The sequence below is a fragment of the Mastigoproctus giganteus genome, chromosome 14, assembly GCF_048544385.1.
Source record: "Mastigoproctus giganteus isolate SK-2022 chromosome 14, ASM4854438v1, whole genome shotgun sequence".
Taxonomy (NCBI): Eukaryota; Metazoa; Arthropoda; class Arachnida; order Uropygi; family Thelyphonidae; genus Mastigoproctus; species Mastigoproctus giganteus.
This window is the reverse complement of record NC_143588.1, coordinates 66481485-66495496: the sequence shown is the minus strand read 5'-3', so window position 1 is coordinate 66495496 and position 14012 is coordinate 66481485. Positions and strand designations below refer to the sequence as shown.

Sequence of the window (14012 nt, the reverse complement as noted above, 5' to 3'; positions counted from 1 at the left end):
TTTCAGAAAACTTTCAGTTTTCTATTCTTTCCATCTTATGCTACAAATTTCAGTTTCTTGACCTTTATACCGGTAGTTCAAGGAAGGGGCGGGGAGATGTCAAGTACAAAGAATATCTTGGAATAGTGGGAAGCGTGAGACGAAGTTCGACAACACTAGATTGGTTAAAAATAAAAATCAATGATTGGGGTTCTATAACTTTGATTATAAATGAATTGACAAAAAAATTTAAAAAGTGTAAACGATATTGTAAATTTATTAATTCGTCTTAAATGAAATAGATAGTTCAGTAGTGATCAAAAATATGACGATTTTCCATTTATTTTTCCAAGGACGCCTTAATTTTTTTTCCCTTTATTACTTTAATGTTGTATAAGAATAGTAAAATTTTAATTGCTTATTTATTTTGGGTACATCAAAGGAATATCAAAATTAAAAGGTTTTGTGTATGCTGCAAATGGCACTTGCGGCCTGCAGCGCCTTTATTTGCTGAAGTTGAATATGTCAACAAACTGTTAAGTTTGTTCACAAAATATTGACATCTATGGACATAGTACGCACCCAACGGAGATGTACAGTGTTGATCTAATTGTCAAGTACATCGTATAACTGAAACCATGAGTTCAGTTGGTGAACAAATCATAGTCCTCTGACCTAAATAATTATCCACTTCCGGAGAAGATAACGAATATTATCAAATCGCTTTTGAAAACAAATCATTCCAAGTTCCAGATTCTGTTTAAATGTGATACCACATTTTATATAAATAATGCATTCAGGCACACTATTAGTATGGCTAACACAGCATTACCCACAAAAAAAAAAATTAAAAAAAATATCACCATTTGCCCGTAATGTCTTCTTATAATCTGTCCAAACATTCTTTAAATTTAATCAAATTTCACTTTAGGAACTTTTATTCCAACAGTCAAGTATTCTTTTATTGAAAGCAGATTTCCGGACATCTACTTTTGCAGCTGGCCCTTTAATTTAAATCTCTGTCCTCGTGAATTTTCCCCCTGAGAAAAAATAAGTGTGCAATCAGCATTAAGTTTACTTAACCCTTTTAAAGCCTTAAACATCTCAGTGAGATATCTATGCAGATACCTAGTTTTCACAATACCCTTTTGTGTCCTATGCCAATCTTGTTGCCCTTCTGTGCACTCTTTCCAACATATGTGACCTTCCCAAAGTAAGGTTTTCGAACGTGTTTGCAGCTTTGAAGATGTAGCGTTCATTGCTTTATAATAATGAGATAATCGCTTCTTTGTCCTTGCTGGAAAGGTTCTTGTATATCGTTGACAAAAACCCATGCCCAGTCTTCGCAGCCTGCTTGCACTACTCAGAGAATTTCATGTCCTGTCATGTTTTTTTTTAATTATTTTACACAAGTAGCATCACCAGAGACTAAATGACGTTTCGCTCTCTAATAGAATTTTAAATTTCATTTCGTTAAAATGGAAATGTCTCATTTTCCCACTATGAAAGTTTATTTCTAGTTTCATTAGAAAGTACTGATAGAAATAAGAAATTGTGATCTTGTTTTCTTATTGCTTTCCCTGTTTAGCTATACCGTTCCTTCTCCCTCTCCCCTAGTCATTTAAATAGTAAGAATAGCCTTGTAGAGTATAACGTGGAAGTAATTCTGGGTAAAAAAAAATGGTATAAAAGAAAGAAGAATAGTTACCATATAAAATATAAAGAAAACGAATTATTATTTTGTACACGCTCTTGTACGATGTTGAATACCCTTTTGCCACATTTTTGAGAATTATTAGTTTCCCCACGTGCCTGCATTTTTTTTTTTTTTTTTTTTTTGTGTGCCAAAATAGCAACCTTCAAATAATACTGGGGCTTTTATCAGAACTGACAAATCTAGTTTAGAGGTATTTAGTACTGTATTCTCTTTTGTTACGTCAGAGGATTCAGTTTACTGAATAGTTAAAAGTTTAGAGAGAGAGAGAGAGAGAGAGAGAAAGAGACATAAATTAACAGCAAACTCATTATATATGTGCCAAACATTTTCTAACAACGCATGAGTTTAAAATGTCTGTGGCGATGAAGTAGCATTTCGCCGCCCACTTATGTCGGCTTTAAAGGAATTTTAGGAAGAATGGAAAAGTTTAAAAATAGTTCAACTATGTTTAATATAAATATTCGTTTTTGTTTCATAGAAGCACACGAGAAATTTCTTGAAGTTTACTTGTCCCTTGTTTGCAAGGGCAATGATACGCCAAATGGAAGCCTTTGACCGCCTCACCATTCAAAGGAATCACAAAATGTTTTCAAAGAATTGCAAGAGAATTTTTTTTTTGGGGAGGAAGGAGAGTAAACTAATTTAAAATAAAAAACGAATCCGCTTAGAATACTCACGAGCATATTGTACTCCAAGTGGTATTTCTTTAAAACGAATTACACAAATGTTTTTTTTTTTTTTCCTTCTCCGTCCTACATAACGAAAAAAAAAAAATAAATAATAATAAAAATAAAATAAGTGAATGAAGTAAATCACGAGAGCGAATTTCAGGAAAGGGGTTGTGACGAACAGATCAATTGAATTAGGGGTCGCCAGGTAAAAATTGGTGCCTTTCGCTGCTCCGAAGAAGCCGACTTCTTGTTTCCTACATTCGCAAAATTGCTTTGTCCGATTATTAGATTCCCGTGTCGGGCGGTGAAGTATTCTTTACAGGAGAGAGATAATGCGTTTTTCGCTCACCATTGCAATAAAAAATTCCTTCACTTCCAAGTTCTTTGCGTTTATCTTCTAATTGCTGCACACTTGTAATCACGTGTATCTTTTCTCTTATTACTTGCGTTGATGCACATTGTCTAATTTGACATCTTAATTGTAGCGATGCCACTGTTTTCTTTTCTTAGCGTCTAAATTTATTTCGAATATTCTACGCTCCCTGTAGAGCACTAATTGGAAGAGGGTGATGAATGTGCATCGATGTCTACCGTTCCGTAAATGTAATTAGAAATCATTTGGGGACCCGAGCTCTAGGCCATGTCACCAAAATCACCGACACTACAGTTAAGATAAGGTACTGCTCATATGTATCAGGTGCCGTTTTTCCTTTGTCTTCCCTCCCAATTGGCAGGTGGCGCCTCCTATTTGCCACTCTGCAGCTAGTTCCGTTGTGCGCGCGAGAGAGAGAGAGAAAGAGAGACGTTATCAACCAGAGCCGATTCAACTAGCTTGAGTGACACGCAGCACCATTTCGGTGTGTCGGCCTATACGGAGACTCACCCTGTACTAGCTATTCGGCATCTCTCTCTCTTTCTCTGTCTTTCCCTCTCTCTGTCTGTCTCTCTTCGTAGCCTCACTCTGCCTTTCTCTTCTGTTCTGTTACGCAATCAATGTGTACGCAGACAGTGCGTGCCATACCTTGACTGACGTTTGGATTTCTGTGGACGCCGACCATAATTTGAGTGACGGAGGAAGGATTTTCTACCTTTGGTTGTGCGTGTGTGTGTGTGTATCGGAAGTTCCGTTCGATCGCTCATAGAAGGGGGATAACCGGAAGTGGCGTTTTTTAGCACCTGCATTGGATGAGCTAATATCCAGGTAATACGAGTTATTGTTTATGCGATTTTTTTTTTATTCGGTGTAAGATTAAAATGACACGATATACCTTAATAACTAGCATTTCTGGATTCCGATTATTAGTCAGCTATTCATTTTCCATCCTTGTCTTTTTCATTTTTAATTCGATACTCTTATAAAGTAGTATCTTAATGGCAGATTTCATAAAAGATGATGGCGGATGAGAGATGCGTCAAATGTTAAGTTTTCGATTTCTGCGCTTGTATTTGCATTCCCAATTCCATGTTTGCACTAATTCTCCTCCTCCCCCTTTCTTTTTTTCTCTTCACGTTTGGGATTTGTTTTCATTATATTTTTTTCTACTTTTGATTTTATACACAGTTCCTCTATCTATCGCTTTCAATTTGTTTTGATTAGTAGTCTGATTGCTTGCCATCGTGCTCATTTTTTGTGTCATTTCTTCCATACTAAATTAATATTGTGTCTTAGAAGTAGAATTTTTAATTGCTGCATAACTTTCCCTCATCTTTTCGATTGTTTGTGATATAAGTTGTATTTTACAGTAACATAACTAAGATGGTATGTGGCTCAGGGATAGAAAGACACCATTACTGGAAATCGGTCACAATGTCCTAGACCACGTTGGAGGGACGAATCTCTCCATCCGTAATTAAGCTTCACTATACTGAAATATCTGACAGAAGGATAACGCATCATCCTGTTTTCAGACTCTAGAAAGTTACTTAAGAAGCCCAAAAAAGTCGTTCGTAAGCTGATTGGAATGTTAATAGCGAAGACTCTCTTATCCTAGTCTGTTCCGTCATTTTCATTTTATTTTGCAAATTGTCTTTGAAGAGAAAGGACTGGGAACAATGGGAGTTTAATTATTTCCGTTTTCATTATTGGTGTCATTTACGGAAAATCTATTAAAAGTAACTCCGAACAGTCATAGCAACGATGTCCCAGCACATTACGAGGCACGTGATAGTACTGAGGAAATATCGGGAAAATTTTAATGGTTATTCCCCATATCTCTTACGCATTATGACGTATGTCGTCAGTGATTTGTTTAGTGTTTCCCTAAGGATATTTGTTTGTTGATATTTCTATTTCCAAATGCACTGATTTTTTTTTTCCCTTGAAGGGGGGGGGGTGGTGGTGGTGAGTGGTTATTCACAGTTAATGAATTATATAAAAAAGGGACATAAATGTAACACGTGTTATCGTGGTATAATTATCTTTATTCTTAATACTGAATTTTATTTTATTTATTTTTCCCATTTTCATCTTCTGATAATTTCCCTACAGTGCATTCCTGATGTAATCTTAATTTTACTTTTCACGTACAAATGTCACGGACCTTTAATGACCGTTATAAGTTCGCTACGTTTTTATGAATATGTGTTTATATACTAATAATGCTTATAACGTTTGAATACACTTTGTCAATATACTATAAAGGATAAAGTTTTATTCTCGGAGATCACTCAATAAATATTTTCTGCATTGGTGTTCTAATGAAAGAACTTTTGAAATGCATTTGTGTTTGATAGTATTACACTAAGGCGATGCAGTATGTTTTTTATTATTATTATTATTATTACCTTCTGTTCCCTTTTGTTCTGTCTTCTCGATTCGCAACCTTTTGTACTAAGTAGTTTAGTCTCAAAGGCTGTGTAGTCTTTCTGCTTGTTTTATGAGAGGAATGCACGCTATATTTTGTAGAGTTGCGGTTTCCAATTCAAGATTGTCCACTTATTTTAGGTGAGTACTTTGCGATTCTTTCCTTTTGATTAAAATGTGGGGATTCTTTTTCTAAATTTCGCTTACTACTATAGCATGGCTGATTATTGTTTAAACCAAGCATATTGTACTTGGTTAAAACCATATCATAAAATGTTCATGATAAAGAGAACGTAACGTAATTATGATTACAAGATTTGCTTTAATCACATCAGCATTATTAATGCTACAATGAACGCTACAATAATGCTACAGTATAAACGTTTATCCTAAACTGAGTTAAAAGCGCAGTCAAAGTGGTTACATTTGAGCTGCTGAACCTCTGCAAATATTCTTTACGTACAAAGCCTTTCAGTGATTATCTTTGTATAATTATCAGCCAATGCAGCATCAAGACCTGGAACTTTAAGGATACAGAAAATTTGGGAATCTTGTTTTTATTTCGAAAACGCATATTCTTAGAATAGAAAAAGTTATCTTATCCAACGAGAAGCGAAACGAAATGTATACGCAGTCATGCACAACCAGCCGATCTTGACACGTCTTGTCTGGTCTTTCATACAGCGGCCACGTAACATTCTTCTCTATCAAGTGAAATGCATTAGTTTACGGATAGCATATTCGTAACATTGGGATGGAGGGCCATGTTTAGAATCTAAATCGACTTCTTGTGAGAAATGAGACTGATGGATTAAGAGCTGTGACTGATGTTCGAGCTCTCCACCACTACCACCACACTGCACACTTAGCAAAAGATAAATGGCGTTATCCTACTTCGCTTCGGAAGAGCGTAATGATGAACAAACAATAAATCTTTTGTGTGTCAAGTCCCTCCATTCCTTGTCCTCGTTTCTGTGAAAGCGTAGCCAGAATAAAGTAGTGCCGAATTAAAACTTTTTAGACAACCCTAACATTGCGTTTATCAGAGAAAATTTGTAACTTTGAAATATCTCGGGCGTCCTTGATTGGATAAAAATCTCCAATCTCTAATTACCAAACATGACAAAGCGATTCAGTGACCTGATATACTGTAAGTATCCTACAACTTTGGGTATATTCATTGAAAAGTGAAACAACAAGATGTATTAACATTACTTTTATATGTATTTTATCACTTCAGAAATTCTGGAAATGTTGCAGAAGAATATTGTCGTCCTCTAGGTATTTGTCATGATTACTGTAGTTATTCAAGTAAATTCACATTTATTTGCATATTTTTATACAAACTGATCCAAAGAACTAAATGGATGAATTTCAATGTAATAGTGTGCTAAAGCGTTAACTTTTATCTTTTAAAATGCGTAATAGGAATACATAGTTAACCTTGGAATAAAATATTATAAATAGGAGAAAATGGGGCAGGATAACGACGTAACTTTTTTCAAAACATTTTAAGATAAGTCCTGCTGATACAAGTATGAAATTGTGAAAATTCACCCACAGCTTCGCAATAAATAAAATACGAGGGGGTATCAAAAAGTTCGTGTCCTTACCTAGAAATCATAGTCCTAGAAAAGTGAAACTTCACAGGAACTTTAATCCTTTTCTGTGTACTCTCCATGTATAGTAACACATTTCTCCCATCTAGGGATCAGTTGTTTAATGCCTTGATCATAGAAGTCCGCACTTTTTGCCTGAAACCACGATTCCACTTCATTGTTGACTTCCTGAGACTAATTAAAGCGGCGTCCACGCAATGTTTTCTTCATTTCTCGAACAAGAAAAAGTCTGACGGTGTTAGGTCAGGCAAATAGGGTGGGTTTTGCAGTAGTTCGAAGCCGCACTGGCAATAAAGTTCGGGGTGGTAACGGCTGTGTGAGCCGATGCATTGTCTGACAGAAGACGGACACCTTTGATTAACATTCCACGCCTTTTCATCTTCAAAGCATCGCGTAACTTTTTCAAAAGATTTCTGTAGTATTCTCCGGTAAGTGTGGAACCGCGAGATAGGTAATCTGTCAGGATAATCCCTTCTCTGTCCCAAAACACGTACAACATCACCTTCTTCTCAGATGGAGTCATCTTTGCCATTTTGGGAGGTGGGGAGGAGATGTGCTTTCACTGCTTTGCCATGTCTTTAGTCCCCGGATCATACTGGTACACCCAGAATTCGTCATTTGTTACCAACCTGTCAGAAAAGTTCTCATCGTCCGCATTACACAAATCCAACAGTTGGAGAGAACATTGCATTCGACATTGCTTCTGCAAAGGCGTCGGAAATCTTGGAACCCATCATGCGAGAGACCTTAGACATGTGCAGATGGTCATGTAAAATGCTGTGGGCAGACCCACAACTAATTCCCATTGCATTTACGATGAAATGAATTGTCACACGTCTGTCACTCAGCACCAGCTGCTCACCTTTTGTAACCGTCTCATTGTCTGCGGATGTTGATGGCCTTCCTTCTCATGGATCGTCAAAGACACTTATACGACCGCACTGGGACTCCCGTTTCCACTTTTTTACAGTGTCATAGGATGGACAATTCTGCCCATACACAGCTTTCATTTCTTTGTCAATTTCCTGAGGTTTCTTACCCTGCAAATGCAGGAACTGATCACTGCTCGATACTCCACTTTGTCGACCATAGCGTCCTTCCTCAGATTCCGGGTTCCACCTCTGGTGTACGATCACCTGTGGGAATAAAATTTCAAATGTTAGTTATTCAAAATATGTAGGCAACGTATATTAAAAACGGCATCTTCCTACTGATGTTTTATCTAGGTCAGGGTACGAACTTTTTGATACCCCCTCGTAGTTCCCATTCAGATTTCGCAAAATAGCACTTCTTATGATGCTAGTTCAATATTTATCGTCTTCGTTATAACGTTTATGCTTGCCGTAAGTAACATTTTTCAAAGTATATGTAAACAAAATTCTACTCTTAAACCGTAAAACAAGTTCCTTAATAGCAATTAGACAAATATAACAGGCGAAATGTTACTCTGCTTTCTTTTTGGTATACAAAATCATCATGCAGCTAGTTGACGAACTCACCATCTTGTTCATTGTATTGTCCTTTTCGAGTTCTGTTAAAATGTGTTAATACATGCGCATTAATTTACAAATCACTGTTTTCTGTAATCCGTAACTAATATTCATAATCGCAAAATATTGGAGTGCATTTGTAAAAATTCAAATGCGCTTTCGGATAGAACTGATTTTAAAAATCGAATTATCATGGCGTGATAATTAAAATGAAAATTTGGTTTTGATCACTCTTATTCAGGTGTCGCATTAATTAGGCCTCCTTTTGTGGATATCAAGCTACTCCCAAAGTAAATCGGAGCTGTAGTTCTCTGGCGGAGTTATTAAGGTTTTTCCAGTGACTTATTCCGTCCCCCCCCCATAAACATGTAATCGTTCCCTGAGCACAAAAATTAAAAGAGAGAGAGATCATACATTGGTGCGGTATGCTGATGCACAGTAAAACCATCAGTATCTCGAAGCACACCGCCCTTTAACTTGTAGGAAAAGAGCCAGGAGATCCACCACTATTATCACACGTTCTCCTGTTAAGATTTTGGAGGGGGCGATGAAAGGATGATTAGAAAGTGAAAAGAGAAAGAAAAAAAAAAAAAAACCTATAAATATGTTTGTCCATCATGCTTTCAGAGATATGGAGATCCACCACAATCATTTATGAAGAATTTTGGTACAGAGCTTGCTCAAATTATTCATGGGTGGGTAGTTTATTTCTGAATAGCTTACATAACAAACTATCAAAGTAAGTTATTCTGAAAAAAATAAATAATGTAAAAACTATGAATTAATTTACATGTTTAATAGAAAAATAAATAAATTTGAGTCGATAAAATTCACTTGATAACATGTCTACGTTTTAGGGTAGCAGCGACAAATATTCTTGAGTATGAGCTGTGGAGGCTGGAAGTACATACATCAACAGGGACAAATTCCTTGTGCACATTCCCTTTCGTATCGGAAAAAAGCAGTTTATAGCTGGTTTTTACTTAGATTTTCTGAGCAGGAACTTTTTTTCTTCTTCGAAGTGATCTAGTTACTCTAACTCTCGCTTCGTTGAATAATCACATTGGAAGCATTAACTTTCAATGTGTTCTTGTTTATACTCCAGGCAAACCACCAGGTCAGTAGAGTTTACAATAAATCAATCAATACAAATATTAATCGTATTTAGCAGTCATGGGTTTGAACCCCGGTCCACTCAAAGAGCGTGTGCTACTGCACTCGTGCTCGTGACCACTCGGCTACGTCAGGCCAGTGGTAAGTTCTGCAAAAGATCAGCAAAAAATGATGGACCAAATTTATGTTTTGGCATCAGATTTTGCTGTGCAATATCCGCTCGCTGTTTTTTTTTTAAACCAAATCCTCAGTCAAAAACTTGATGTAAATTTATCAAGAACCGCAGTGTCGGTTTTGTCGAAAAAATTCCTATTTCACCTTGGGTTTTCATCACAGTGTAAAATAGAGGATTCGCCCAACCTGCGATTGCGTACAACACTCTCCCTTCTATCGCGAAAACGATCTTACCACTGAAAAACACGTGAATTTGATTAAGCTTGGTGGCTAAACCATTGTAGTAACAAGTTAGGGACCTCGTTGCACTTTTAACAGCTCAAGAAAATTTTATGTTATGGCCAAGACAGGCTGGTCTTCAGACTTCAACGAAGAAGTAGAATGCATACATCCTGACATAAAATGAATGCCAGAACTTGCTGGAAGTTGAAAATTTTGGAGGAATGAATGGCTAATGTGGCGAATGCGCAGAAAAATTATTCTTGGTTCGTACATATAAGTCATTGCATTTGCTCTCCTTTTTTTGTTATAAATCACGAATAAGCTAATACGCTTGAAATGTAACGCTTCACGTATATTAACTGACTTGTTATTATCTTTTTAATAATCAGTCTTGGAAAGTCTTAGAATGTAAATAAATTTTTCCTTATAGTTATACAACTATAGCCTGAAGAGTTTATAACTTTTTTTGCAGCTGATTTACGCCTTACCACCAGCAAGGAGCTGCTTTTTTTTTTTTATTTTTATTTTTATTTTTTATTGTGGTGGTGACGAGTTCTATCTCTTCTTCGTGTTTTATGCTATGTATGTGCCCAGCACCACAGCAAGCCTTATACTATCTTGTATATTCTAAGACATCACGTAACTTCGCTAAAGTTTTGTGAACGTTAAGTTTACCGTTAGCTTCTTTTTCCCATCAAAAAATGCGTAGTAATCCGATTCCTCCCCTCCAGTACATTCGATTTTTTTTTCTTTGAGTTCACGTTATGTAAACAAATAGTTAATTTTATAATCATGCAAAAATTTATTTTTCTCTAAGTTTGAATACCAGATGACGTTGCATTTTATATATCAGCTCAAAACAGAGCATAATTTCTTGTTGATTTAAATGGAGAAGGTGCCATCTACATTCTCTCTGCCTTGTCCAGTCACCAAATACAATGCCATCCATTGATTCTTTATGAGCCATTCTCGAACAACTTCACTAACAATTCCCTGTGTCATGTCTCACTCGAGCACATTCATCATCTTTCATAGAGTTTTCAAGGTGGGCGTTAAAACAGAGCCGCCTTTGAGTCTTTTCGCAGTCACTGCCGCTTTGGAACACCTATTAACTGTTCTGAAGTCATTTCTTTCTGTGCCCAGCTCTTTATGGCTGTAGATATAAGGTCTAAAAATGATGACAGAGACTTTGATGTTACTTTTATCACTCGTATTTTATTTCTTTATGCGTTGAGGTTGTCACCAAATATTTTCTTTGGCCATCATGCAAGACAGACAGCTGGAGACATGCCGTAAAATATTATTCACCGCTCTTCGACAGTCCATGATTTTGAAAAGATTCACCGAGGTAAAACTGAAGAAAACTGCATGTTTAGTTCAAAACGGATCTTTTCATTAAAAAGCCAGACTACTAGACAGCTTACCTAAGAGACAGGCACTTGGTTTTTCCTTAGGTTGGGGGGAGGGAATGTAAAGTGATGAAAGAGGCCATTTTTTTCACGTGCGTACGAAGAGAAAGTAACTAGTCATTTGAAATCGCAAGTACCTTAGTGTTTGTGACAAGTCATTCATAGTAAAAAAAAAAAAAAAAAAAAAAATTCTTTCCATTGCTATAGGCTTAGAGCAGCTGAATCTGTCATTCAGTTTTGCTAATAGCCAGTTTACCAATATCAGCGATCAATGTACCACAAACCTTTCACATGAAAGTCATATGAGAAATAGCCTGTACATATTACGATTTCTAAGTAGTGTGAAAAATTGAAATTTTACCTTAGCGAAAGTAATGTGTTTTTAGTAGTTATTCAAATTTCGTTTTTCGTATAACACCTCACTGTATTTCGACTATAGATTGGAATTTCATCTTTCTGTGATTTAAATTTAAATTAAATTTAACCGTGGAAGTCAAGTTCAGGTTTCATGCTCTGTTTTCCATAGAAATCTACTAAGATGCTAATATGGTGCCAGAGTAAAGAGCATATAAAAAGATTGACGATATGATAATCAATTTAAGGTATAAGCCTTTGCTTCCTTTTCTTGGAAAGGAACTCCAAAAACTGAGCCTTTTTTCATACAAACCATTCGTGAATGTTACAACAGGCACTTGCTAAATACTTAAACACCGGTTCAAATAATATATTTTCTATTAAATGATCACCAAGTCCCATCAATTTGACGTAATCATGGATCGGAATATTTTGTTCAGAAGGTTATTATATAGATTATACGATTATACTGTTCTCAATTAATTATTTGCATTAGCATTATTGTCTACTGAAGGCTCGAGGACATAGTTGATGAAGATTGTTATCCATTCAGAAGTGTGAAAAGTGGGTTCGTGTCCCACTAAGACAGAAGGAAGTTTTATTTGCTTTTTTTCACACCTTGGCCGAGTCGAGAAAATCACTGAATGAAAATTCAGTGAGTTTCACTCGCTGAATGAAACTCTGAGCATGAAGGAATACGTCTGATTGGCAACAACTTTCAAGGAGACTGGTATAATTCAGACGTTGATACACCTGTATCAGGGGACCTAACGTATGACATGAAAACATTTCGACTACCAGCCTGCAGTTTCGATACCAGGCATGATGGATTCATTGAGTTTTGCTGCTGTCGCGATAAACTTGCCCCACCATCAACATGGAACGAATAGAGTCGGGATTCGTCATACTAGGCAGCCCTTTTCACTCCTCAGTTGTACAGTGTCGATGTTCCTGTGCCCACTGTATCCATTGCTCTTGTGTTTATACTCCAGAACGATCGTATAAGTTTACCACTCCCTATATACTCCAGACATTGTTGTGCCGAACATCCTAGCATTGTCTATGCTATTTGTTCACAGGTACGTTTGGTGCCGACCATCACATCGCGCTCAGTTACCGAGGTCACGTTGTTGGCCCATTTTCTAGCTAAATTACGCCACACATATACACCGTCCATCGGTGTCTGACGACCTGCTTTGTATAGATTGGTACGGACCTGTATCGTTCTATATGGCGGAGAGGTCGATTCCTTGGTTGATATGGTGTACTTGAACTGGCCACTGAGTATAGAATGTTATTTATAGATGTCAGATTGTTAAAATTTTGCAATTCTTATTAAATGTAGGCTACAACCCTTAAATAGCTCCGATTTGTCATGTAACAAAAATAAGTAAACAATTAAGCTAGATAAATTACTAATGCATTTACTCTTCACTCATTTCTGTAACTTAAAACTGTTTTTTGTGCTACATCCCAAATCAGTCCATTCTACACTGGGGACCGCAATCTCGATCGACGTCTTTCCTTTCCTTGGTATGGATTTTTAGCAATTGCATGAGACAAGTACAATGAATGCAGATGCTTTTATCTAGCGTTGTTTCATTCATATTATAAGCTTACAAGGAAGTGGGCAAGCGCATTTTTCAAAATGGGTGTATTCGTTATCAACGTGCGGTAAGAAAAAAAGGTAAGATTTTTGGCATTTATTTTGTTCCACAGTATGTGTAATTTTATAGTAATTAAATGGAAATGAGATTTGTTTTGGGGCAAAAATTATTTGCCCAACATACCATTTCATGTTTTTAAATGATATGGTAACATTCCTAACTGAACCCAATGAAAACTGCTAGCTGATTAGGAAAGCTGAACTTTTAGGAGCACTTTTTTAGTATTAGTAATGGCCGCATGGTGCAAGAAAGTCTATGGCTTATGCTGCACCAGCCAAAAGAAAAAAACAAAAAACGGATGCCTCTCAGAGCCTTAAACACCTCAATCAAATCTCCTCTAAGGCGTCTAGTTTCGAAACTCTGCAACCCACATTCGAAGTCTTTCTTCCTAAAGACGCCCTTTTGCCGATCTCACTTATGGCTGTTTAGGACCATTAAATTAGATTTTGACCTTACATCAAAGAAGGCTTGGCTAATCCAAATCCAAATCACTCAATAATAGGATGATAAGACGATCCTGGTTTTTTTAGGATTTTTTTAAGGTTTGCCTAGAGTTTCTTTTCGGGACACATAAATTTCCCAGTTTTCCGAAATTTTAAATGTAATGGTTTAGCCAACAGTTTTTAACCATCTCTATTTACAGGGGTTCATTTTCAATCTCAAATTGGATCTACCGAATACGACTTTATAAAGCATTAACATTTCAAGTGCACGAAAAACCGCTTATACGTGTGAGTACCATCCGCTGTACCATCCTGCAGAGCACCTTCCTGTAAAAGGCGGAATTCCGCGTG

The 14012-nt window shown here is 36.6% G+C and overlaps 1 protein-coding gene across 7 annotated transcripts in view; it reads left to right on the top strand.

Annotated features, from left to right (window-relative positions):
• The window catches only part of LOC150075188 (poly(rC)-binding protein 3-like), a 739881-nt gene that overhangs the window by 287436 nt on the left and 438433 nt on the right, over positions 1 to 14012 (top strand). For 3 of the 7 annotated variants that reach the window (XR_016547921.1, XM_090389203.1, XM_090389202.1), the window contains exon 1: positions 3165 to 3568. The exons of 2 other annotated variants lie outside the window; for them this stretch is intronic. The gene's annotated coding sequence lies outside the window, so the exon portion shown is untranslated. Of the gene's footprint in view, positions 1 to 3161; positions 3569 to 14012 lie in introns of those variants that run through there. 2 more of the 7 variants (XM_090389197.1, XM_090389201.1) reach the window with 2 other exon arrangements.